Source organism: Symphalangus syndactylus, chromosome 15 (assembly GCF_028878055.3).
Source record: "Symphalangus syndactylus isolate Jambi chromosome 15, NHGRI_mSymSyn1-v2.1_pri, whole genome shotgun sequence".
NCBI lineage: Eukaryota > Metazoa > Chordata > Mammalia > Primates > Hylobatidae > Symphalangus > Symphalangus syndactylus.
This window is the reverse complement of record NC_072437.2, coordinates 94,880,190-94,904,999: the sequence shown is the minus strand read 5'-3', so window position 1 is coordinate 94,904,999 and position 24,810 is coordinate 94,880,190. Positions and strand designations below refer to the sequence as shown.

At 45.2% G+C, this 24,810-nt stretch overlaps 1 protein-coding gene across 8 annotated transcripts in view; it reads left to right on the top strand.

Annotated features, from left to right (window-relative positions):
• The window catches only part of SLC7A1 (solute carrier family 7 member 1), an 84,919-nt gene that overhangs the window by 22,781 nt on the left and 37,328 nt on the right, over positions 1–24,810 (top strand). For 7 of the 8 annotated variants that reach the window (XM_055244048.2, XM_055244047.2, XM_055244045.2 and 4 more), the window contains exon 2: positions 17,699–17,798. The gene's annotated coding sequence lies outside the window, so the exon portion shown is untranslated. Of the gene's footprint in view, positions 1–17,698; positions 17,799–21,227; positions 21,340–24,810 lie in introns of those variants that run through there. The other variant, XM_063619245.1, reaches the window with a different exon arrangement.

Here is a 24,810-nt window from a genome sequence, read left to right as displayed (position 1 = left end):
TCGAGCTTCTGTCTCTGTTTCTCCTGGACAACTTAACCCTTCCAAGTTGAGTTTTCCTCCATCAAATTGTGCAGCTTTAGATGTTGGTTACCATGTTGAGTTGGCCCTTGTGGTTGTGTGTGTTGGCTGCTTCTGGTTGGTGTGGTTGGTGTGTGGAGAGCAGTCCCATGCAGGTTTCCCAGGGTCACCTTCCCCGCCCAGTGCTGGTCAACTGTAGTGCTCGTGCCCATGTTTTATGAGCTTCTGATCACTTTGTAGATTACAAACTAGGGCAGAGAATGACTGGGGGAGCCAGAGGGGTAGGGCCACAATGCCTTACTGAGGGCCACCCTTAGCTCAGATTCAGTGCTTCCAAATCCAAGTTTAGGATTTCAGAGTTACCTTGGGCTCATTCCCTTCATATTGATGATAACTGACGGCATCCGGCCAGTCCTTCCTCTCCTACCCCTCACATGGTCTTCTTCCTTTTTGTTCTAGTCCCACGCCCTGGTGCCGTGAGTCCTGAGTGTTTCTTCCCACCTCCCCACCCTCTGTCTTTCCAGCATCCTGCTGGGTGGCCTCTGTACTTTTTCTCCCCTGTTAAATTACACTGGCACCTGCCCCTTTAGGTGGCACCTGCCATTATTGACAGTGTGTGCGTGCAGTAGAAAATCCAATGAGTGACTCTTGTGTAAACATCCTGGCTCTGCCCTGAGGGCTGGGGGGCCCGCACTGGTCCACTGGGCTTCTCTGGATACAGATGTGACTTGGTGTGGGACCAGGTGGCCTAGACAGCGTGTCGCACTTGGAGGCGTGCTTGGGACCCACAGGCGGCCGCTTCACCCTCACCACCTGCGTTTTGGGGCAGTGTCATGCATGCCATAGGCAGCCTCAGACCTGGGCGTTGGTGCCTCCTTGGCCACTGGCCATCAGGTCTGCTTCCCTTGTGACATTTCACTTTGACCTTTCCTTTGAAGGTTTTTGAAGCAACACTGTACACGCAAAGGTCAACAAAGAAGAGTGGATGATGGGTGGACAGAAATGTAAGTTAAAAGGCAGGAAGTGAGGTTGCTTAATACAAGCAGGTTGGAGGGGATGAACAAAACAAAAAATGCCCTTGAAATGATTCTTTAATCATTTGTCTTTAGAGACGTAAAGCGGGATATGGAAAACAAACATTTCCATTCAATGTATACACAGTTTGCAAAACAAATAACTGGACTTTGTGAGTGTCCAGACCTCCTGGAAGGAGGAAAGTGGCTCTGGACTGGGCAATCCTTTTCTGCCTGAGTTCAGAGTGGAAGAAATTGGAGAAGCCGCCCCTCTGGTGGAATAGGTAAAGCAAAAGCCTTTCATTTCCTTAATGAAATGTAATGCTTCCAAATTTGGCCCAAAAGCCAAACTGAGATGGAAAGGCCTCTGGGTGGAGCAGGACCATCCATGAGTGAGGACTCCCCGGCAGATGTCTGGTGGTCACTTCATTGTGATCTAGAAAGGCCACAGCCACGGCCAGCCCTCCACCACCCCGCATTCAGGCACTGCCAAGGGCTTTGGTGGTTGATGCTATAGAGCCTGGGACCTTTACATATTTAAATGTTTTAAAATTAAATTCAGCCATAAAATGTCATTATGTTATGTTTTTACAATTTTCCCATTTGGTTTATGTTTTTAATAGTTTTAAGTCAATTTTAGTATGTCTGGGCAACAGCCCTCAAGTATTCCACCATCTATCTGAATCAGGGCAAATGGAAATAAGTCAAACAATAGCCTTATTTTATTTTTTAAACTGTATATTTGTATAGTAGTTTGGTGACTACAAAATACAATTTTTGCTATTTTAATGGCAAAAACCGCAATTATTTTTGCACCAGCCTAATACCTTCATATGGTATGGCAAAAACAGTTATCATTTTGGGTACTTAATCTTCACAGCACCATCTATAAGCTGGCTACTAATGAGATGTCTTATACATTAAGAAACTAATAATAGTAATATAGTTAACATATAGTGCATACTATGCACCAGGTGCTCTGCAGTGCTTCACACACATAAATTCATTGAAACCTCCTCATCTTGCAAAGGAGAAAAGGGAAACTCAGAGAAATTAAATAACTTGCCCATCTTTTTTATTTTTTTTTTTGAGACAGAGTCTCTCTTTGTTGCCCAGACCCAAGTGCAGTGGCGTGATCATGGCTCACGGCCGCCTCTACCTTCCTGGGCTCAAGTGATCCTTCCATCTCAGCCTCCTTGGTTGCTGGGACTATAAGCACAAGCCACCATCCCTCGCTAATTTTTTTTTTTCTGTATTTTGTAGAGACTTGGTTTTGCTATGTTGCCCGGGCTGGTCTCCAACTCCAGGGCTCAAGCCATCCATCCGCCCGACTTGGCCTCCCAAAGTGCTAGGATTATAGACATGAGTCACTGTGCCCGGTCCCATCATTTTTTGAATCCAGTTTAACCCGAGAGTTTAACTTCTATCTGTCTCACTGTCTCTTGAGCCTCACAGGATGAACAAGGTGGAGGTAGGGGGGCGGGTGTGGGTGACACTGTCATTATCCCAGCTTCAGATGGTAGAGCTGAAACAGCAACATAGAGTAGCTTGTTCAAGATCACACAGTGAGGGCAGGGCTTCTGATTCCTCATCAGACCAGTGAGCAAATATGAAATGGGACATGGAAAGAATTTTTCTATTCAATGGCAAGTCAATAACGTTGCTTGATGCAAACTGCTAGGCCTTTGTACCCAGGCACGTGGCAGGCCCTGGCCTCCTCCTCCATGCTGAGTTCGGGGCAGAGGAGGTTCAGCAGAGGGACCACTGCACATAGCAGAGCAGCCATTCATTTAATGCCAGAGGAACATGTGAATGAGCTTCCCCAGGATTCACAGGCAGGTGGGGAGCTGCTGGGTAATTTCACCTGGTGGCCCACCCAGGTAATGTGATTATGTGAATGTGGCATTCAGGGAGCTTCTGTATTATGTTAGAAAACTTTTGTTTCTGGTTCTGTTTTTCTTTTAATTTGTGTAATGTGACCAGGACGTCTGTGGCCAGGCTAGCCAGCAGCCGTGTGCTTTGTTCGCTGGTTGGAGCCTGGCCAGCCTTGGAGGTGGATCCGATGGGCCTTTGGGGCGACTCCTGCTTCAGCCTCTTAGAGCTCTGATAAGCACTGCTGAAACTCTTTGAGGTTCAGTGTTCTCATTTATGAAATGAGGATTGATGGTTGCTTTTCTAGGTATGTGAAAGATCTAGCACAGTGTCTGCTGCATACCAGCTGCTCAGATGTTATTGCATTACATTGAAGAATTTTTAAAAAATCTGTCTTGATAGTGCAGTGTGTTGTTGTAACCGATCACTAGACTCACTGTGGGTACTCTTGAGAATGGGGTAGTGGTGATTAATCTGGTGTCCTTAGGAGCTCGATTTAGAAGGAGGAGGGCTATCATGTGATTATTGCAGCCCCCGCCTCATGGGGTCAAGCCCTCACACTTGCAGTGGGCCTGGTAGCTGCAGACATCCAGAGCTCACTGCCCCTAAGGCTGTTGCCATCAGCGGCCGTACAGGGAGCAGAGTGCGTTCTCAGGTTGGGCAGTTTGAGGTGAGTTTAAATAAAGTGACTTTTTACAAAGGCAGGGCAGGGGGTTCACAGCCTGGAGTAGTGAGGGGGCCCTGACCACTTCTAACACCCTCAACCTGAGGGGAAGGGACAGTTTTGAGGCTGCAGCTGGCTTTGTGAAGGGTCGATCTCCCATGAGACAGCCCGCAGAGAGGGTCCTCCCTCGCCTCACTCCTCCCTGCCAGTGCCCAGAGAGCTCGGGATGCACACAGGTGGGCCGTGTAGTGGGGAAGGCAGGGAGTGGCTCTAGGGGCAAACAGGATGCGATTTCAGACATGGGGCAGAGAGCCAGGTGCCCTCGGCTGAGCTGAGGACAAAAACAAGTCAGATGAGTTGTGCAGCCCACATTTTTGTTTGCTTTAGATAGGAGTCAGTTCTTAAAATGGAATCAAAGTGACTGGACAGAGACCCGTTTTGATGAATTTAAGCTGGTGGCTTGTTGGGTAATCTTCCTTCACTTGCTTAGAAGCCTGGAGACCTGTGTTCACGTGCTTCTGAGTCACTCGGTGTACTAGGACTTGAGTTGCCCTGTGGTAAAATAAAGGGATGGACTTGATCAGGGCTTATCAAGCGGGTGGTCTACAGGGCCAGGTAGTACATATTTTAGGCTTTGCGGCCACGTAAGGTCTCAGTCACATGTTCATCATCTCCTTTTTCTTCTTTCTCTTTTTCCTCCTTCCCCTTCTTTAAAAACACAATCGTTTACAAATAAAAGTCATTCATAATTCATGGTCAATACAAAAATGGGCGAAGCGCCATTGTGTGTCAGCTCCTGGACTAGATCGTCACTCCCCTGTGTGCTTTGTGCACTTCTGTGTGCAAGGTGATTTTAGGGAATGCACACGCGTTTTTATTTTAATGGTATGTGAGTTCTAATGTGTATGAGGAAAAATAGATGACTAGCACCTTAAGAGCTCACTACCCATAGATGTAGCTACGCGGGGCCCTCCAGGAAACAGTTGGCTCTCGCAGGCCGAGTGGTGGATGTGAGTTTTAAGACCTGATTCCAGGTAATTTTGGTGGTGCTCCATTTATGAGAGTAATACATCATCGTGGTTTTTTAAACATTTGCCTAAATTATTAAAAGATGGATTCCTTTAAGGAGAAATATTATAAAGGACAGTGTCCATACCACACAGAGCAGAACCTCACAGAAGAGGCACAGGGTAGACTGTGGTCTGGAGTGGATTAGATCAGCTCACTCCTCCCCAACACCACATTCCTTGATTATCTCGTGTTTTAGATGTAGCCTGTTGGGACCATTTCACATTGATGAAAATATTCTCAGCACTTTGAGAAGTTTTGTGTAAGTTTAGAGGAGAAAACAAGAGGGCAGAGCCATTTTTTCAATGGAGTCCTGACTGGCAGGTGCCAGGCATGTGGGGTGCCCGCCCACCTTGCCCCTCTGTGAAGAGCTGTCCCCTGGGTGGGAGCTCTTTGGAGTCAACCCCTCCTTGAAGTTAGGGCCACTTCACCCTCAAGGGCATGCACATTCCAACAACACAGCTAGTGATTCAGGCCCAGGAGAACAAATTAAGTCCATAAAAAAAGTACAGAAATTCAGAGGCCAAGACTTGCGAGAGCTTGCTTAATTCCCTTTGGTAATTACTGGCTGTCAGTCTCCCTGTCCCTGAGCCTGTGCTGCTCTCACCAGCTCCTGGCCACACCCGAGACTTATTTGTCTTTGTGGGCTTCTTTAGAACTGCTGAACTGTCCAGGTTGCATCTGTGGGAGGGATGTCCACCTGCAGGGAGTTGTACCCAGCAGCTTGTAAATGCCCAGGAGTGTGGCAGGAGCTTACCTGTCAGGTGTGTCTTGGCAGAGAAAAGGCTGCGGCCAAGCCCTGTGAGCATTCCGAACATTCAGTGCGGGAAGCATCCCAAAATTTGTCTCCCACTCACTGAGTTGGGCATGTCTTTTCCTATCCTCCCGGATGACTTTTTTGCCCTGGTAGTGAGCCCTGATGGCCTTAGGAAATACTGGGCTGGGCTAAGAGACTGTTCCATTTCGACTGCCTGATGAGCTTTTACTCTTCTGCTTACCTATGTAAGCCATCCTATTCTTTTTGAGATCCTGGGCCATAGGTACCCACAGAGTGAGAGGGGTTCCCTTCCCCCACACGCTGTTTTGACCTAAAAGCTTAAAGACCATGTGTATGGCATTATTTAAACCAATAAATGCTGCAACCTGCTCCATTTTTATTATTCTGTGCCCTGTCACCGTGAAATATTTAAGCTGCGTATTAAAACAGGAGCTTGTATTTGCAATGTAACAGAACACCAGAAGATGAGGTGGCAGTTGTAGGGAGAGTTTATCAAATAGGAGCTAATTTCACCCTCTTGAAGCTCTCAAAGCAGAATGGTGGTTACATATAATAAATAGCTTGTGCAAGTAGAGTGGAGAACCTCTTACCGACGGCAACTGGAGCCATGATGATTGATTTCTAGGGGAGTGGGGTGGTAGAGTTTTGACTTGAAGCAGAATTAAAATATGTGGGAGAAAGTGCTGCCTTAGCAACCGAACTTGAATAGAAGTTCAAGTTCAAATCTGCCTGTCATAGTTAGTGGGAAAACTATACTGGGGTCCCTTTGGATTGGGCTCCTCTCAGCTTTTTTTTACAAAAAATAGTTTTATAAATCTAATTTACATAGTATAAAGCTCACCCATTGAAAGTATAAATTCAGTGATTTTTTAGCAAATTCACAGAGTTATTCAGCCATCGCCCTAATTTTGTAATATTTTCGTGACCCCTAAAAGGAAACTCATACCCATTAACAGTCATTCCCCACCCGTAGCCAAGCCCTACACAACCACTTATCTCCTTTTTATCGCTATCCTGGACATTTCATATAAGTGGAATGACAGAGAATGTGACCCTTTATGTCTGGCTTCTTTCACTTAGCATCGTGTTTTCAAGGTTCATCCGTGTTGCAGCATATGTCAGAATGTCATTGCTTTTTATGGCTCAATAATATTCCTTTTTCTGGATGTACCACATTTTGTTTATCCGTTCAGCAGTCAATGGACGTTTGGGTTGTTTCTGCTTTTTGGCTATTATGAATAATGCTACTGTGAACATTGGTGTACATTTTCATGTGGACACTTGCTTTCCTTTATCTTGAGCATTGACCTTAATGGAATTGCTGTATTATACCTCTGTGCACTTTTTGAGGAATCTTCTTGTTTTGTTTTTCTGTTTTGAATTGTAAGTATTTTTTAACTGTGGGACAACACATATAACAAAACTCACCATCTTAGCCATTTTTAAGTGTGCAGTTCAATCACATTAACTACATTTACATTGTTGTACAACCATCACTGCTGCTATCCTTTTCTTGGGTTTTGGTGAAAGTCCACACCATCTCTTAGGTCCCAGAAAGGATAAATAACTTTGGCTTTGACTCAGCAAAGAGGTGGGTTAGTAATGATTGAACTCACTGCCTTTTGAGAGGTGTGAGAGTCTAGACAGGGTGATGGTTCCTTGGCCCAGAACCGCAGGATCCCTTCTCTGTATAGATGCTGCTGCGTTAGGAAGCTTTGGATAAGAGGAGCAGGGTGGGGATAACTTGAAGAGGCTGCCCAAGAACTGGGAGCAGGGAAATGGTAAGGTGGGCTACTGTCTGCATCCTGGGGGAGCCCACCAGGCATGTTTGAGGGACACTGTCTCTCCCAGGCTTTTCTCCAGGGCATAAGTAGGTGCACAGAGGCTTCTTTTTGTGTGTAGTGGACTGAGATCCACCTGTGTCCTGGCAGATGGCAGAAAGGGGTCCTGAGTATAAAGGACTGTGGATCAGATTTACAGAGTCACGGGAGAGTGTACAAGTGTGGACCAAAGTGTGTAAGTGTGTTTAGGGAAGACCGTCATAGACCTAGAAGAGGTCCTGGAGAAGGTGGGCCTAGACCATCGACAGCGGGCCCCCTCTGCCCCGCCTCTTGGGAGGCCAGTGCCCTGGTGCTCCCTGAACCCTTTGTGCTCCTCCAGGCCCTGTTCTGGGAATGCCTGCTGGGTCTGTTGGCCCTGCCCTGAAGTATCCCCCAGGCCTCCTTTCTCTCTCTGCTGGCCATCTTGAGATTGCCCCACTGTATTGTATTGTACTGTTTGTATTGTACTCATTCGTCTTCATGAGCAGCTCTCTCACCTTCTCAGTAACACAGTCACCTCCTCACTGGAAAGGTCTGTATTTTATACTCTTTTAGGTTAAGTCACTGGCAGACAGAAACATATGGATGCCACAGTCTACCCAGGCAGCTCATTAATTAGATAATTCTTTAAAAATATTGACAAACCATTAATTAAGAGCTGATTATTCACACATCAAACAATTCTTCACTTAAACTAGAGGATTTCTTTAAATAGCAGCTCCCCCTGGCTGCATTTATCTCTTTGTGTAGTTTATTAGCTATTTGGCAGAGAAATTTCAGAATGCCAGCTACAAGGCAGTGCAGTTGAAGAACAGAATGTAATGGAGGGAAGGTCTTTCTGGAAGCATGTCATTTATTCAAAGAAATTATCTAAGAATGAATTTCTTTTGAAAAGTGCTTAATATATTTATATATATAATCTCTATTTATTTTCTTAAATAATTCTGTGAACGTAGCAGTAGTTTCTGCATTGGAGAAGGCAGGATACTGAGATTCAGAGTAACTTGCCCGGGCTTATTCAGCTAGTCCGTGGTTGAGCAGGGATTGATATCAATGTCTTCCTCAAGACCTGTGCCTCCTCAATCCCATTGCCTCTGACTGCATTTCCTAAGTGGGAGGATCGTCCTTGCATCTAATTAAACTTGTGCTATAATTTCCTTATGGCTGTTGCCCTAGGGGAGCTATTATAAGTCTGGCATAGAGTTTCAGTAGTATTGAAAATAATGGAGCATCACGGATTTAGAGTTAGACGCACACACTGAGGTTTGAGCCGAGATTCCGCTTCATAGAACCTACTTTATGCAGCTGGTTTTTTCACATGTGAAGCAAGTGTAACAGCTGTATAACCTTCAAAGGCTTGGCTTAAGTATTAAATGAGATTACATACTCATTTAAGAAGAAGTGCCTTAGGAGAGGGCACTGGTGCATCGTAGGCACTTAATAGCAGCGTTAGCCTTTGCTATTATTATTGTCGGTGGGCCTATAACTGACTTCACGGGTGCATTTATTGTTGGCTGAGCCAGAGAGGAGCTGTGCAGGATAGTTGGTGAGAGCATGTCAAATGGAAGGTGGGAAATGACTGAGTGGAAAATCAGTGTATTCTTCCAGACCACCCCTTCCTCCAGCCCTTGTCCTCCCTTCCTCTTTCTCCCCACTATTTTCCTGTGTTAGTCATGGTTTTCCTTTTACCATCTTGAGAGGATTCCGGCATTCCGTGACTGTGTGGTCCTTTCAGCTCTCCGAGCTTAGGACTTGGTGTTTTTAAATTCTCATTGGCCGGCAGAGCATCACTTGGAGAGAAGCTGCCCTCCCCATGGTGAAAACTGCCTCTCACCGGCTAAAGATGGCCTTCCCCGAGGAGCACCAACACCCTGTCTTTTTTGTGACAAGAGGACTTTTTAATAAATTGGCAGTGGTGCCTTAGTTTCAGAGTTGAGCTACCTTTCCTGAGCATCAGCATCTCATCCATAAAGTGGGGATGGGTATTCCTGCCCGTGCTGGGAGACCCATGACAGCACAGGGTAGTGCTGGCAGTCCCGTCTCTTCAAGCTGCCCATCTTCTCCATGCTGCCTGCAGGGCGAAGGCATCCCCAACAGCTGGACAAGCTGTCAGTTTCACCTTAGAAACCAGAGCCTGGATTCATTCCGATGGGAAACTTGTCTTCGTCTCCCACGTCTTTTCATCCTTTACTGCTGTTCTTCCCCTGTTTCTTCTTAGTTATTCACTATCTGGTTCAGGGACATCGAGGGTGTTCTCCAGGGGTGTGATGACAAAGTTTTGCTTTCCTGTAAATATGTTTGTGCCTATTTTGCAGACAATATTTGTAATTTTTAATATTATAATTTAAATAGTGAAACATGAAAAAACTCACTCAAGTGAAATTTGTAGAACACTTTGCCGTCGCCGTTGCACACAATAAGGCAGGCTTTCTCTGCCTTGGCACATCGTGGATCGTTCTTTGTTGAGGGAACTGCCCTGTGCATGGTAGGATTTAGCTGTATCCTTAGCCTCTGCCTGCTAGTTGACCACCATCCTTCAATTGTGACAACCTAAAATGTCTCCAGACATTGTCAGATGTCCTCCAGGGGACAGAGTCACCCCGGGTTGAGAGCCACTGCACTGCAGCCCCCCACTCTGTCCTCGCGGCCTCTCTCGTTGCCCCTTTTGGAGCCATCATTAGATTTACACCAGTAGGTTAGAATGGCTTTCTCTAGCCTTTTGCAGTGCACAGCACAGAAGGAGTTTGTAGCCTTTTCTCAGAGTATTTTGAATCTCAAAGGATGGATGAATCATGCAATTTTGAGCCAAATGGTCTTTTCCTGGGTGCAAAATGAGCTGGAGTAATTTTAATTATTGAAGGGCTGGAGGTAGGATAAATATCTTACTGTTTCTTCCTTGACCACGTTTCCTTTAGCATTTGTAATCTCCCACCCGCTAGTAAGTATTGTAGAACCACAAATATTATATAGATTGTGTGGTCTTTTCAACAGCTTTTGCATTTACATTTTATTGTGGCCTCAGGGAGTGGATAGGAGCTGGTATAGGTTCCAAATAACAGTGGAACCACGACAGACATTAGAAATTAGGAGAATACCACAACAATGGTAACCGTGCAAGGTAACGCATATGTTAGTTAGCCAGATTCAGTCATTTCACAGTGTACTGGTTGAGGATGCCTTATCCAAAATGCTTGGAACCAGAAGCAGTTCGGATTCGGGATTTTTTCAGATTGAACTATTTGCATTATACTTACCAGTTGGGCATTCCTGATCCAAAAAAATCTGAAACTGGAAATGCTCCAGTGAGCATTTCCTTTGAGCATCATGTTGGTGCTCAAAGTTTCAGATTTTGGAGCATTTCGGATTTTGGATTTTTGGGTCAGAGACACCCAACCTGTGTATACACTTTAAAATATCATGTTGTACATAGTAAATACATACAATTTTGTCTGTCAATGTGAAATATAAAATGAAATAATCTTAAAGAAAGTAGGGGAACAACTATTGACATTCTCACGTGGAGACGAATCCGTTCTATGAGTTTGCCTGGGAACTGTTGAGTAACAGCTGGAACATTCACTGTCATCAGGTGAAGGACAGGGCGTGATCATTGGGAAACTGGCAGGCTGAGAATATGCTATGCTGGGATGGAACTACGGAAGTCGGGAAGTGTGGGTCCGTCAGGAATGCAGGGGAATGTGTCACTTGACAGTTTTGGTTTCTAGTACCATCCATTTGTGCCCCTTGCCATTACTCTGTATTACTGCAGTTAACAAGAGTCTGGATAAATCTAAGATTTGGACTTTCAGGACTGGAAGGCTCAAGGACAGAGGGGATGCCTCCGTTTCTGTGGTCCAGAAAACTCTTTGGGAATTGCAGCTCTCAGTCTGTCTGCAGAACAGCCGCTGGGATGGTCAGCCATTGATGCAGTCCGGTGGTGCCATGTGTGGGGCCCATCACAAAAGGGGCGGAAGGGCCTCAGACCGCGAGAGCCTCAGAGGGCAGTTCTGGATTCTTCGGTGATGCCTGGGGCCTGCCCTTGTGGTTCCAGGGACGCTGAAGTCTTTATTGTCCACATTAGGTTTTGATTTCTGTCCTCCATCGCCCTCCTTGAATAGAAAAGTTATTTCAGTCTCTTAGCCCAATGCTTTTAACAAAAAACTCATGGAAATTTCAAGACAATATTTATGTCAAAGGAAAAATTAAACTAATTGTAGTTTGCCTTTTCAGACTAGAAACCCCCTCTTTTTCCAACATTCTGACACTCCCGACATATCCCCTCGGGAGCTGCCTGGGCTGTTCCACAGGAATCTGGCCTTCCCAAAGGGCTCGGCTGTCACCAGAATTATTGGTTGTAGCTATTGGTTGACTTCACAGAGGTCTCCCCACTGCCTTGAACTGTGGTCCCTTGTAGCTTCATTCTTGATACCCCCTCAGCGCGTCACCAATAACTGTGACATCGACCTCCTGCTGGGAAGGAGCACCTGTGTCTATAGTTGGGGCTCGTTCTGTTTCTCCTTGTCTCATGCAGTTACTTTAGGAGATGAGAAGTGTGCTGCCCTCATTACTGTTTGGTCCATTCTTATTTTTTGAAGAGGCATTCCCATTAATTGAATATTAACTCCACAAAGATGGGGATTTTGGTCTACTTAGTTCACTGCTGCATCCCCAGTTTCTGGAACTACACCTGGCACCCAGTACATAACTGTTGAGTGAAGAATAGGATAAGAACAGGCGAAACTGCTATGTTAAGTTGCCAAAAAGTTGGGCATTATGTTTAATAAAATAAATTTAAAGATTTTTTTAGTGGTTCTTATAAGTGTACTTAGTGGAAAGACCTGACTCCTTCTGATTTACAAATCGTTCAGTGGGATACGTTTTCTGATATTTTGGGGTTATTTTATGCATGGATTTTCTCTTGGCTTGCCAGGTGTCCACTGTAAATATACAGTCATGAGCCCCGTAATGATGTTTTGGTTGATTATAGAAGTCATCTATGACAGTAGTTCCATAAGATTATAATAGATCTGAAAAATTCCTGTTGCTTATTGATGTCTTAGCCTTTGTGACATTGTCCTGCTACACGTCACTCATGTGTTTTTGGTGGTGCTGGGGTTAACAGACATACTGCATTGCCAGCCATCTAAAAGTATAGCACATGCAATTAGGTACGGTACATAATACTTGATAATTAATGACTGTGTTATTGAGTTTTTACTATGTAATAGTAATACATACATACATGGTAATATATATGTATATATTAATGTAATATAAGTAATTAATGTAATATATGTATGTATATATTATGTATATATGTAAATACTATGTATTTACTATACTATTTATCGTTGTTTTAGAGTGTAGTCCTACTTAGAAGAAAAGTTAACTGTAAAATAGCCTCAGGCAGGTATTTCAGGAAGTATTTCAGAAGAAGGCATTGTTAGCACAGGAGATCATAGCTCCTTGTGTGTTCCTGCCCCTGAAGACCTTCCAGTGGGACAAGACGTAGAGGTGGAAGACGGTGACATTGGTCATCCTGGCTATGTGTAGGCCCAGGCTAATGTGTGTGTCTGCATCTTGGTTTTTAAGAAAAAAGTTGAAAAAGTAAAAAAAAAAAAAAAAAAATTCAAAATAGAAAAAGCTTATAGAATAAGGACATAAAAAAATTTTTGTACTTTTGTGTAATATTTTTGTTTCAAGCCGTGTTATTATGAAAAAGTAAGAGTTATAAAAAAGGGCCAGGCACGGTGGCTCACGCCTGTAATCCCAGCACTTTGGGAGGCTGAGGCGGGCAGATCACGAGGTCAGGAGCTCGAGCCCATCCTGGCTAACACAGTGAAACCCTGTCTCTACTAAAAATACAAAAAATTAGCCGGGCGTGGTGGCGGGCGCCTGTAGTCCCAGCTTCTTGGGAGGCTGAGGCAGGAGAATGGCGTGAACCCGGGAGGCGGAGCTTGCAGTGAGCCGAGATCGCGCCACTGCACTCCAGCCTGGGCGACAGAGCGAGACTCCATCTCAAAAAAAAAAAAAAAAAAGAGTTACAAAAAAGTTTGTAAAGTAAAAACGGGTAAGCTAAGCTTAATTTATGACTGAAGAAGGAAAAATATTTTTTATACATTTAGTGTAGCTTCAAGTCTCCGGCAGTGTGCAGTCATGTCCTAGGACTTCACATTCACTCCCTCCTCACTCACGTTCCCTCCCCCTCACTCACGTTCCCTCCCCCTCACTCACGTTCCCTCCCCCCTCACTCACGTTCCCTCCCCCCCTCACTCACGTTCACTCCCCCCTCACCTTCACTCCCCCTCACTCACATTCACTCCCCCCTCACCTTCACTCCTCCTCACTCACATTCACTCTTCCCCTCATTCACATTCACTCTCCCTCACTCACATTCATTCCCCTCTCACTCACATTCACTCCCCCCTCACTCACATTCACTCCCCCTCACATTCAATCTCCCCCTCATTCACATTCACTCCCCCTCATTCACATTCACTCCCCCTCATTCACATTCACTCCCCCTCTCATTCACTCTCCTCCTCATTCACATTCACTCCCCCTCATTCACATTCACTCCCCCTCATTCACATTCACTCCCCCTCTCATTCACTCTCCTCCTCATTCACATTCACTCCCCCTCATTCACATTCACTCCCCCTCATTCACATTCACTCCCCCTCTCATTCACTCTCCTCCTCATTCACATTCACTCCCCCTCACTCACATTCACTTCCCCCTCATTCACATTCACTCCCCCTCTCATTCACTCTCCTCCTCATTCACATTCACTCCCCCTCATTCACATTCACTCTCCCCCTCATTCACATTCACTCCCCCTCATTCACATTCACTCCGCCTCACTCACATTCACTGTCCCCCTCATTCACATTTACTCCCCCTCATTCACATTTACTCCCCCTCATTCACATTTACTCCCCTTCATTCACATTCACTCCCCCTCACTCACATTCACTCCCTTCTCACTCACATTCACTCCCCCCTCACTCACATTCACTCCCTCCTCACTCACATTCATTCCCTCCTCACTCACATTCACTCCCTCCTCACTCACATTCACTCCCTCCTCACTCACATTCACTCCCTTCTCACTCACATTCGCTCCCCCCTCACTCAATGACACTCATGCCAATTTGCAGTCCTGCAGGCTTCGTTCATGGTAAGTGCCCTATAAGCTGGTACCAATTTTTATCTTTTGTATCTTATTCTCGCTGTACCTTTTCTATGTTTCCATTCACAGATACTTACCATTGTGTGACTGTTGCCTACAGTATTCAGTACAGTAACATGCTGTACAGGTTTGTAGGCTAGGAGCCAAGGCTATCCCATGCAGCCTGAGTGTGCAGTAGGCTATCCCACCTAGGTTTCTGTCAGTACCCTCTAAGTACACTCCAGGATGTTCACACAAGGATGAAATCGCCTAAAGGCACATTTCTCAGAACACATCCCTGTCATTAAGTCATGACACATGACTGTATTATAATGTAGCCACATGGTGTCACAATCACACTTTTACAGTCCCCACGTACCCCTGGAAGCCCATCAAGGGTAGTGTTGGAATGCTGCTTGCTATATTTATGAAACAAATGGAATTAAACTCTTTATGTCTGAGGCGTAGCATTGCATTACTCTGCTTTTAACAAAGGAATTTTCAAATCTCAAAAATTACAATAAATTGGTTGGAACATTCTTGGATTAAAGAAAAGCGGTGTTAATGAATTTATTTGCTATGCATTCCAGTCCCATTAATCCTGATGAGTTCATCCTGGCTTAACATATGGCATGCCTTTCTCTAGACTTTTAAGTTTAGCATTAACTGCTTTTATACCACGACAGGAGACTGTGACTGGAGCAAGCGTCACTGCAGCAGGCTGCTGAATTCATGCCTAAGAGGCAGGAGTGCAGCATTCTTCCTGTTGAGCATATATTAAGCTTGGCCGTGTTCATTTCAAGCAGTGGTTCTCAAACTTTTGGGTCTGGAACCCCTCTGATGCCCTTAAAGAGTATGGAGGACTCCAAGAAGCTTTGCTTATGTGGGTTGTGTCTATCAATACTTATGAATTGGAAATTAAAATTTAGGCTGGGTGCAATGGCATACCTCTGTAATCCCAGCACTTTGAGAGGCTGAGGCAGGTGGCTTGCTTGAGCGGAGGAATTTGAGACCAACCTAGGCAATGTGGCGAAACCCCATTTCTACAAAAAATACAAAAATTAGCCAGGCGTGGTGGTGTGCACCTGTAGTCCTAGCTACTTGGGAGGCTGACGTGGGAGAATCACCTGAGTCTAGGGAGGTCGAGGCAGCAGTGAGCCAAGATTGTGCCACTGCATTCTGTCGCCTGGGTGGCAGAGTGAGACCCTGTCTAAAAAAAAAAAATTAAAATTTAGAACAACTTGAAATAAATGTCTTAATTTACCTAAAATAACAAGGATTAACCCATTTTGTGTTACTATAAGTAACATTTTTATGAAAAATAGCTATTTTGCAGAACAAAAAAAATTCAGCGAGAAGAGCGGCATTGTTTTACGTATTTGCCAGCATCTTTAATGTTCAGCTTATGGTAGCTGGATTCATATATGTGCTTCTGCGTTCAGTCAGTTTGGACGTGTTGTTTTAGTTGAAGTATATAAGGAAAATATGGCTTCACAGGGATGTACCTAGGAAAGGAGGAACACTTTAGTGGCCTTTTCAGGTGATTGTAGATATTCTTTCTTGATACTACATGAAAACTCCACAGGCAATAGTGGGTTCCACTGTGGAATCTGAAGCCATCTCGGTAAGCTCTTTGTTCTAAAATAATGGGTCTGTCCTGCACTTCAAATCAGTCTACGCATTTAGGATTCTGTTTTACTGAATTACGTGGATCTTCCAAATGCTGGCACATGTCATCATTTATTTTTAAAATATCACATTTGTTAACATCACCCCCAGTGTCATCAGAAAATTCAACTTTTAGGGAGCTGTCCACATCTTGGTGATGAATACAAGTTTTCTGAAATTCCCATTTTTTTCTTGAAAGCTCAAATTTTATCACTGGCAGCAAATGTTGTCAGTTGTTTCTCTTCTAGATTCTGCCTCCCCCCCTTTTTTTTTTCCAGAGTTAACTTCTTAAACTACGAATCCCAATCATGGCCCCTTGGCACCCACCCTGCAGTGGGGCACCAGGATGCTGTGTCCCTGGTGGGCCGTGAGCCTGACTTTATCAACCTTCATTGTTCTCGGTGCTCTCATGGTACATGATAGAGCATCAAGAAATAGCAATAATTGACAGTTAGGGACATTTGATTGTGGACTGTGTTTTAAATACTATTGAATTAATGTTCAGTTCCACTGGTGTGATCATGGCATTACAGTTTGGTGACACAATGTAATTCTTAGCAGTTACTTACTGACATATGTAGCCGCCGGTTGTCATGATGGCTATAGCTTGCTTATCACAATGGTCATGAGGAAAGCATATATTTGTCTAAAGAGGGATAAAGCAAATATGGCAAAATGTTAAATATTGGGAAGTGTAGATAAAGAGTAAGTATTCACTCAACTTCTGTAGGTTTGACATTTTCAACATAGAAGGTGAAAAGGAATGAAATATCAGCGTAGAATGAAATATCAATGTATGAAAGACGATGTAGGTGGGAATAGAATCAGATTCCAATTGTGGGAAATCTGGTTTGCTGCTGTCTAAGTTATAAAACTCGAGCTGTTGATTAGCATCTTTATGTGCATTTTTTGTGTAATGATAATTTTGTCTGGGTTCACATTAAGTGCAAATCATATTTCAGACAGCTTAATTAAACCTCTTCAGCTCCTGGGTGAGTGCAAGAATCTGTGCAGAGTGTAAATGGTAAGATTTAGAAAACAAAGGACTTTATATGCCACGCATCTATGAGGTTCTTCGTAGCGTGTCCTCAGGAGCTTAGCTGCCATGGCAGCTGTTAATAGTACCCACAGAACTCCATCACCAAATTCTTGATTGTACGAATTGGAGTCCAAGTGTTTTCAGAAGACACCAGCTAAGGTTTTCTGCCCCTGCTGGCCTTGCTGGTCAATACCAGTGTCAGGAGCGGACTCGTTCCCCTTCATGGCCCCTGACCAGGGCCTCAGAGCTTTTGCATGCCTACGACTGTGCCCTAGATTTGTGGAAATTGCCGGCGTGATGCTTTTTTATCTTCCTCTTTGAAATATGAGAGTCAATTTCAGAGGTAAAGCGGTGGAATCTCTGGTGCGGAGGGCATCTAGTCTGGCTCCCCATCTTCTCCCTGAATTCCCCTGATGATGCCCCACGGTGGGCCCCTTTGCCATCAACCCTGTCTTCAGTTGCTGTTAAGGTGGCATGTGCTTCCCGCTGCAGGGCTGAGCTGAATCCGTTTTCACTGTACCAGCCACAGACTTGGAGATTCTGAGGTTGAAACTGAACATATCTGATGGCTCTTCTTTGCCTTTCAGGATTCCGAAACCTTCCTTGTGTCCCTCCTGAGACATCTTTGCTGCAAGATCGAGGCTGTCCTCTGGTGAGAAGGTGGTGAGGATTCCCGTCATATTCCAGGTACAGTCTGCCTTTCAGAACGACAGCAGAGTATATGTTATTCTGTTTTGTACTAGAATATGTTACTCATTTAGACTGCTAGTTGTCTGCCGACTTTTTAAGTTAACTGTCAGCTAAAACCCCCAGTTGTCTTCTTTTTTAGATTTCCAACTGCTGTAATTTTTCAGACTCATGTGGCTAGCTGTCCAGACCCATTGACCCAGCAGAAAACAAGCTTGTCTTTTCACTTTAGTGTGTTCCTTAAATTCCTGCATTTCCTTCAAACAGAACTCTTCATATCCTACAGCTGGCCAGGCCTTCCGTCCCTGAGGCCTGGTCACCAGGGTAGGCTCTGGGGAAGGATCAGCCTGGAGCTGTCCCTCATCATTCCTGGCGTGGACATTGGGCGCTGTGTCTCGTGCTCTGGGCGCCACCCAGCTCCTGGGCACTGGCGTGCAGCAGAGCTGCTGTGATGCATCCTGCCATGTTTCTCTCTGTGACTCTTGGAGCCTTTGCACGTCTCAAGGTCAAGTGCTGCTTCCAGTTTTCTTCCTGCCCCAGAACTTTTCATCTTGCTCCCATTCTTCTCACTCTTCTCCTTACTTCTCTCCCTTTTACTTAGGAATTCTGCTGTAACTTGTTCTTGGTTTAGGCGCTGTAACCATCTGCTCTAGGGCAGTGGTGTTTCAGGCTGTTCCTTGCAGCTTGAGAGTTAATTCCAAGTGGGCATAAGAGCCAAGTGGGGCAGGGGGGTGGTCAAGGCTGGCCAGTGAGGCTGTCTGTCCCCTAACTCTCTTTAAATATGAGTAGCTTCATTTTTATCTGATTCTTCTATTTGGGTTTGGCATAGGATGTAGTTTGGGTGCCGAGACCAGCTTGGCCGGAGACCCTAACCCAGCGGCGCTAGAGGAATTGAAGAAACACACACAGAAATATAGAGTGTGGAGTGGGAAATTGGGGCTGACAGCCTTCAGAGCTGAGAGCCTCGAACAGAGATTTACCCACATATTTATTGACAGCAAGACAGTGATAAGCATGATTTCTATAGATTATGGATTAACTAAAAGTATTCCTTACGGGAAACAAAGGGATGGGTCTGGCTAGTTATCTGCAGCAGGAACATGTCCTTAAGGCACAGATCGCTCATGATAATGTTTGTGGTTTAGGAACACCTTTAAGTGGTTTTCCGTCCTTGGTGGGCCAGGTGTTCCTTGCCCTCATTCCGGTAAACCAACGACCTTCAACATGGGCGTCATGGCCATCACGAACATGTCACAGTGCTGCAGAGATTTTGTTTATGGCCAGTTTTGGGGCCAGTTTATGGCCAGATATGGGGGCCTGTTCCCAACATTTGGGAAAGAGTTCTGCTATAAAATACTTTAAACTAATTGCTCTGGTCATTTTTCCATTAAACTAAAAGTGTTTACTGAGTATGGAGGCTTCATCATTATCATTGCTATATTATCACAAAAAATAGAGGTAAAACTCTTCAGTTGAGGGAAAGTGTGTGTGTGTCTGTGTGTGTGTGTGTGTGTGTGTGTGTAGTGACCCTCACCTGACTTGTCTCCCACTCTCTTATATTCTTACAGTCATTTGAGGCCGTTCATATCATTAATTCTGAGACTATGGCTACATTAGGAATGCACACATACTTAGGCTCAGCAGCCTACACAGAGTTCTTAATCAAAAGGACTTCTGGGGCATATAGCCAGTGACCTTTGCCACATGTAAGCAACTTTGAGCAGCCTGCCTTGAAATAAGAATTAAGGAGGAAGGAGGGGCTGCCCATAAGCTTCAAGTCCCTGGGGAGGATTAGGCTATAAGTAAGCATCTTGTTTATGAGGCTGCTACAACCTTGTAAATGTCAGAAACAAAGGTGCAGAATTACCAGGTGCACCTTCCCAAAGACAGTGGGTAAAATTAGCTGCTGGCCAGCAGGGAAGTGGGAGGACATTCTGCACAGGCCAGAAGCCACTGTGTGTTGGGGTGTGTGAGCCTTGAGCACCCTTTTCTTTCCTTCCCTGTTTAGGTCCTTAATTAGTAGCATGACTTAAATTAGAGTGAGTTCATTCTGCATTCTTCCCCCTGCTGCCACAGTCAGATGTGTTTCTGCTGTCTTAACAGACTATTTTAGAACATCTTCCGGTGTTACCTAACACTGGGGCTGGGTGTTGACATCTGAGTTAGTAGCCTAAGTCAGAGTCTTCTGCTTCTTGGGCTGGGCAGTGCATTATCAAGGTGTGAGGGGAAGCCCTTGGGTGGTGTTGGGGCACAAGTCCTGAACCCTGTCTGAATCGGGGAAATTTGTGGCTTACTGGGCACCGCCATGATGTCATCTTTTCCTGTTGGAAGAGAATCAGGCCAGGTGCCAGATGGCAACATAGGCGCCACATCTCCTGGAGGCCTTTTGGTCTTGGCCACGCTTGTTGTTTGGTTTATCACATTCTGTCTTCTGTCTTCTGTTCTGTTCCCTGCTCTTCCTCAGCCTCTGCAAAGAGGGAGGGCACACAGTAGGTGCATAATAGGTAGCTGTTGCATGGATCAATCATTGTGAACAGTTACTTGCTTGCTTCTTTCTTTCCAGACTGTGCACTCTGAGGGCAGGGACAATGTGTGGTCTCATCTTTATACTCCCATAACTTCCTACGACCATGGCCCAAGGAAGATCACCCAATTTTTTAAAAAATGAAATAACAGCTATTTAATGTATGCCATTTTTCCAGGAGGAGGAAATTACTTTCAAATCATTCAGACTCCATTAAGACGAAATAGCTTCAGGCGAAGTTGTGGTTATCCCTACCACTGAAGCAATGTATTAAAGAAAGGTTGCTGCTCTGGTTCTTAGCCCCCCAAGGATTCAGTGAGCAAATGAACACCAGTTCACTCATTATCACACAAGAGTGTTTGGACCATTTATTGGTCATCTGTTTCTCTGGCTTAAAACAACACACATCTTACTTTCTCAATGTTTCTGTGGGCCAGGAATCAGAGCAGGAGTCAGAGCTCAGCTGGGGCCTGTGCTTGGGGTCTCACAGGGCTACAGTCTGGATGCTGGCCTGGGCTTGGTTTTCATCTGGAGGCTTGACTGGAGAAGTGTCCTCTTCCACGTTCCCTCATGTTGTTGGCTGAATTCATGTTCTCTAGTTGTAGGACTGAGTCCTGGCCTCTTTTTGGCCGACATGCAGGCTGCTGTTAGCTCCCAGAGGCCACTCGCAGTTCCTAGCAGCTGCCTGCATCTACCAGAAGCCACCTGCAGTTGGTTGTCACGTGGGCTTCCCCAGCATGGCTGCTTGCCTCATCAAGCCAGCCCAGCACAGGTCACCTTTCCTTACTTCTTGAAAGGGGGAGTTGAGAAGTGGTTTCCATCTGCTGTCTATTTTTATAAGAAATTATTTTGTTCCTTGCTTTTTTTCTACATTTGTCCCTGATTTTAAGTCTTCTACAGGGTCACAGCCCCACAGGACCCATTTACCCTTGCAGCCAGCACGGATGCCCTGAGCCATCACTGGCCCTGCTGGCTGGTGGGTGGCCCCGGAGTGCCCAGTCCTACTTTAGGAGCAAGGTGGGTTAAACGGCTTTTTGTGAGCTGCCTTGGAATTTAACTGCAGTTTTGTCATGTTGTTTGTATACGAAAATGTGGTCTTGGGTCTCAGATGACTGGCATGTCAGTGAACTTTTAGCAGGGAAGAGGTCCTTACAGTAGGTTTTTCTATGGCAGTGGAGACTGCAGAGAATATTATTTGGGGCATATGTTAAAATGTTTCTTTTCAGCCTTTAAGAATTCCTTATAAAAACAATAGAAGTGGCTGGGCATGGTCGCTCACACCTGTAATCCCAGGACTTTGCGAGGCTGAGGTGGGTGGATCACTTGGGGTCGTTCAAGACCAGCCTGGCCAACATGGTGAAACCCTGTCTCTACTGAAAATACAAAAATTAACTGGGTGTGGTGATGTGTGCCTCTAGTCTCAGCTACTCAGGAGGCTGAGGTGGGAGGATTGCTTGAACCCAGGAGGCAGAGGCAACAGTGAGCTGAGATGGTGCCCCTGCACTCCAGCCTGGGCGACAGAGCAAGACTCTGTCTCAAAAAACAAACAATAGATGTAATCTGTGCTCTCCTTTTCTCCTGATTCTGTGAAAATGTAGAGTCTGACTGTCACAAGGCCATAACCAGAAAAGGAACAGTTTTGATTATGCCCGGTTTGGAACATTTGAGTTGAATGTTGGCATATTGTGGGGCTGGCTCCGGGGTCAAGTTGGGGTGGCACTCCAGAGTGACAGTGTGTGGTCATGGTATTGGTCTGGCACCTTCAATGAAAGCAATGCAGGTAGCACTGCCTGTGACAGATGATAAAATATGGACCACGTGGTGTGCTGAAAGGGCCACTCCACCCTTCACCCCCTCTGGCACTCTCATGCGGTGGGAAGGAACGGCATTGGTCCCGCATCCTGGGCTGCCTTGTTCTTCCCTGGCTTCCTCCTGGTCCATGGACACTGTTTTCTCCCAGTCTTTGATCATTCAGGCGAGCATGTGGGCAATTGGCCATTTGTTTCCAGATACCTGAAAGGAATTTCAAGTGAGTTGAAATTCTCCTCTCTGATAGAGGCTATTCTCTTAGCGCCCACTAGCATGTCTGCTCCAAATAAAGAGAAGGCCTCCTCATTAGAAAAGTACAACCGGTACTTATTGAAGACTGAAGACAGGCAAGGTGGTCAGCCAGGCCAAGAGGCTGTGACATTCCTTTCAGATTAGAAGTCAGATTAAAAGTGTGTTCCTTCTGGAGTGAGCGTCTGAAATTCCGGTCACCAGTGAAAGAGTGTAGTTGTGAGTAGGGCAGGAAGATCTACCATAAAATGTGGCGTTTCCTGGTGGGAATTATTTGTGCATGACATGAACTGCGTAGATAATCCCCATGGTAACTACGGGCATGTGTTTTATGTGTGTGTCAGGGCTCTTTGAGAATAAAACAGAGACCGGGGAACAAACAGATGAATATGAAAGGTCACAGCATTTGCTTACGCAAAGGTGTTATATGAGTTGGATTAAAATATTGTGCTGTAAGGCAAGCATATTGATTTGCTACCAAAAAGGAGAAGGCTGGACCTCGAGAAGCTGGAAGTCCTCGTGCTCTGTATTTGTCCCCTCCAATGTTTCTTACACAGACCAGAGTAGTCCGCCCAAGATCATGTTTTATGGATGCTCTTCCTTTGCTTAAAACTTTTGCTTCTAAATAAAGGTGTAAATCCCTTAGCTGGCCACTGAAGACCCCTAAAGGGGCCACCTTGCCCTGCCCCAAGTCACAGATCACAGGCCAGCGTGCCAGCCTCGCCCGGTTACTGACATGCCACCTGTTGTCCAGCACGCATGGGTTCCATCTCCCCAGTGAGGTTGTTACCTGTCAAAAGGTAAGGAAGGAGTGAACCGCAAAATTCACTTGCGTTCCTTCCAATGTATAGCTCCTAACCATGTGTGCCTAACGTTTTAGATAGCACCAGCTTTTGAATAGCCTGTGAACTACTCCTAAGTCTGTTCTTTGGAACTCACATCAGCTTTTCTGGTAGAGGCTATCATGTGAGAGAGGGTTGCTTTTCAGTCTGACTTGCCATTGATTCAGACTTAGGCCCAGAGAAGTGTCTCAGGACACTGCCGGGAGAGTTAAGGACAGGTCTGCCTGTTACACATCCTTGACTCTTGGCTGTTTTTCTGTCGTATCAAATATGGCTGAATATTGACAGTTTCATAGGGCTCAACCTAATCCCATGTAAAAGATGCTTTAACTAGTTAACATGTGGCTGTCACTTACAGCATTTTGGGGCTGTCCTGGCACTGGGGTTGTGGAGTAGGGTACTTGGTGCAGGTAGTGGAGTTTCCTCAGTGTTTTTTGGGTCAGCCCCAGTTGAAGTCCTTTGTTTTTACATTTAATTTTGGAAATTTCCAAACATGCACAAATGAGAAAGGCATAATGAAGCCCGGTGTACCTGCTTATCAGCTTCTCCTAGACAGACTCGAGGTGGGCTTGGCTTGTCCTGGGACCCTCATGCCTTCCTTTGTTCTCCCTCTTTGTTGATTTCATTAAAAGAGATTTTCTTTCCCTTAATTCAGAAGCAGTACATACTCATTATTTAAAAATTGTCAAAGTATGGAAGGAACCATTCATAATCTTCTTCTGTCTAGAGACAAATGCCTCACTTCTTCCTGCACTACAATTCTTTGTATACACTTATTTTTATGTTATAATTTTTTTTAAGGATTGCTATAATGTTGTTTTGACACTTTTTCCCTACTTGTATCAGGGACATGGTATCTCTAATGTAACATGTAATCCATCTGCTTTATCTGCCACTTCCTTCCACATACCCTTTCCAGGCCTCTGCTATCTGTATCCTTTCCACAACTTTCCGCCGAAGCCCCAGTTGGATCCTGCAGCCAAAATTACCCACTTTTCCTCAGTTCCAGATAAAGTTCCTGTTACCTCACAGCCAGAGGGTCTTGGCTAGCAGCTGGCTGGATGGGAAGTGGATGGATTACGTTGATTCACTCCACTGCATGAATAATAATTAATGGGCTTCATTTTTACAGGGGTATCACATTTAAGAAGAGGTTGTCCCTTAACTCATGACTCTTTTATATTTGTAGGATTTCAGACAGGGTAACAAATAAAGTAAGAATTATCAGGCAGCAGGGAGAATGAGCTTGGTCAAAGTTGAGTCAGTTTGGCACCTGGCAGGGAATAGGGTTTCAGGAATTAGATGACCTGGGTTCAAATCCTGGCTTCACTATTACAAGTTATGTGACGGCGGGCAATATAATCTGCCAGCTACACTCCGCACTCTTATTCCTACAAGAGGATTAGCAATTGTGACTTGATTGCTTCCTTGTGAGGATTTAATGCAGCCGTGCATGTGTGTGGCGTGGAGCTGGTGTTGTGTGATGTTGGCTGTGTCTAGCAGGCCCCACTCACTATGAGGCTGTTCTTCAGGTCATTTCCTGGGCTGTGCCCCATTGTTCGTAGCTTTTCTTTGTCTCCTCTCGAAC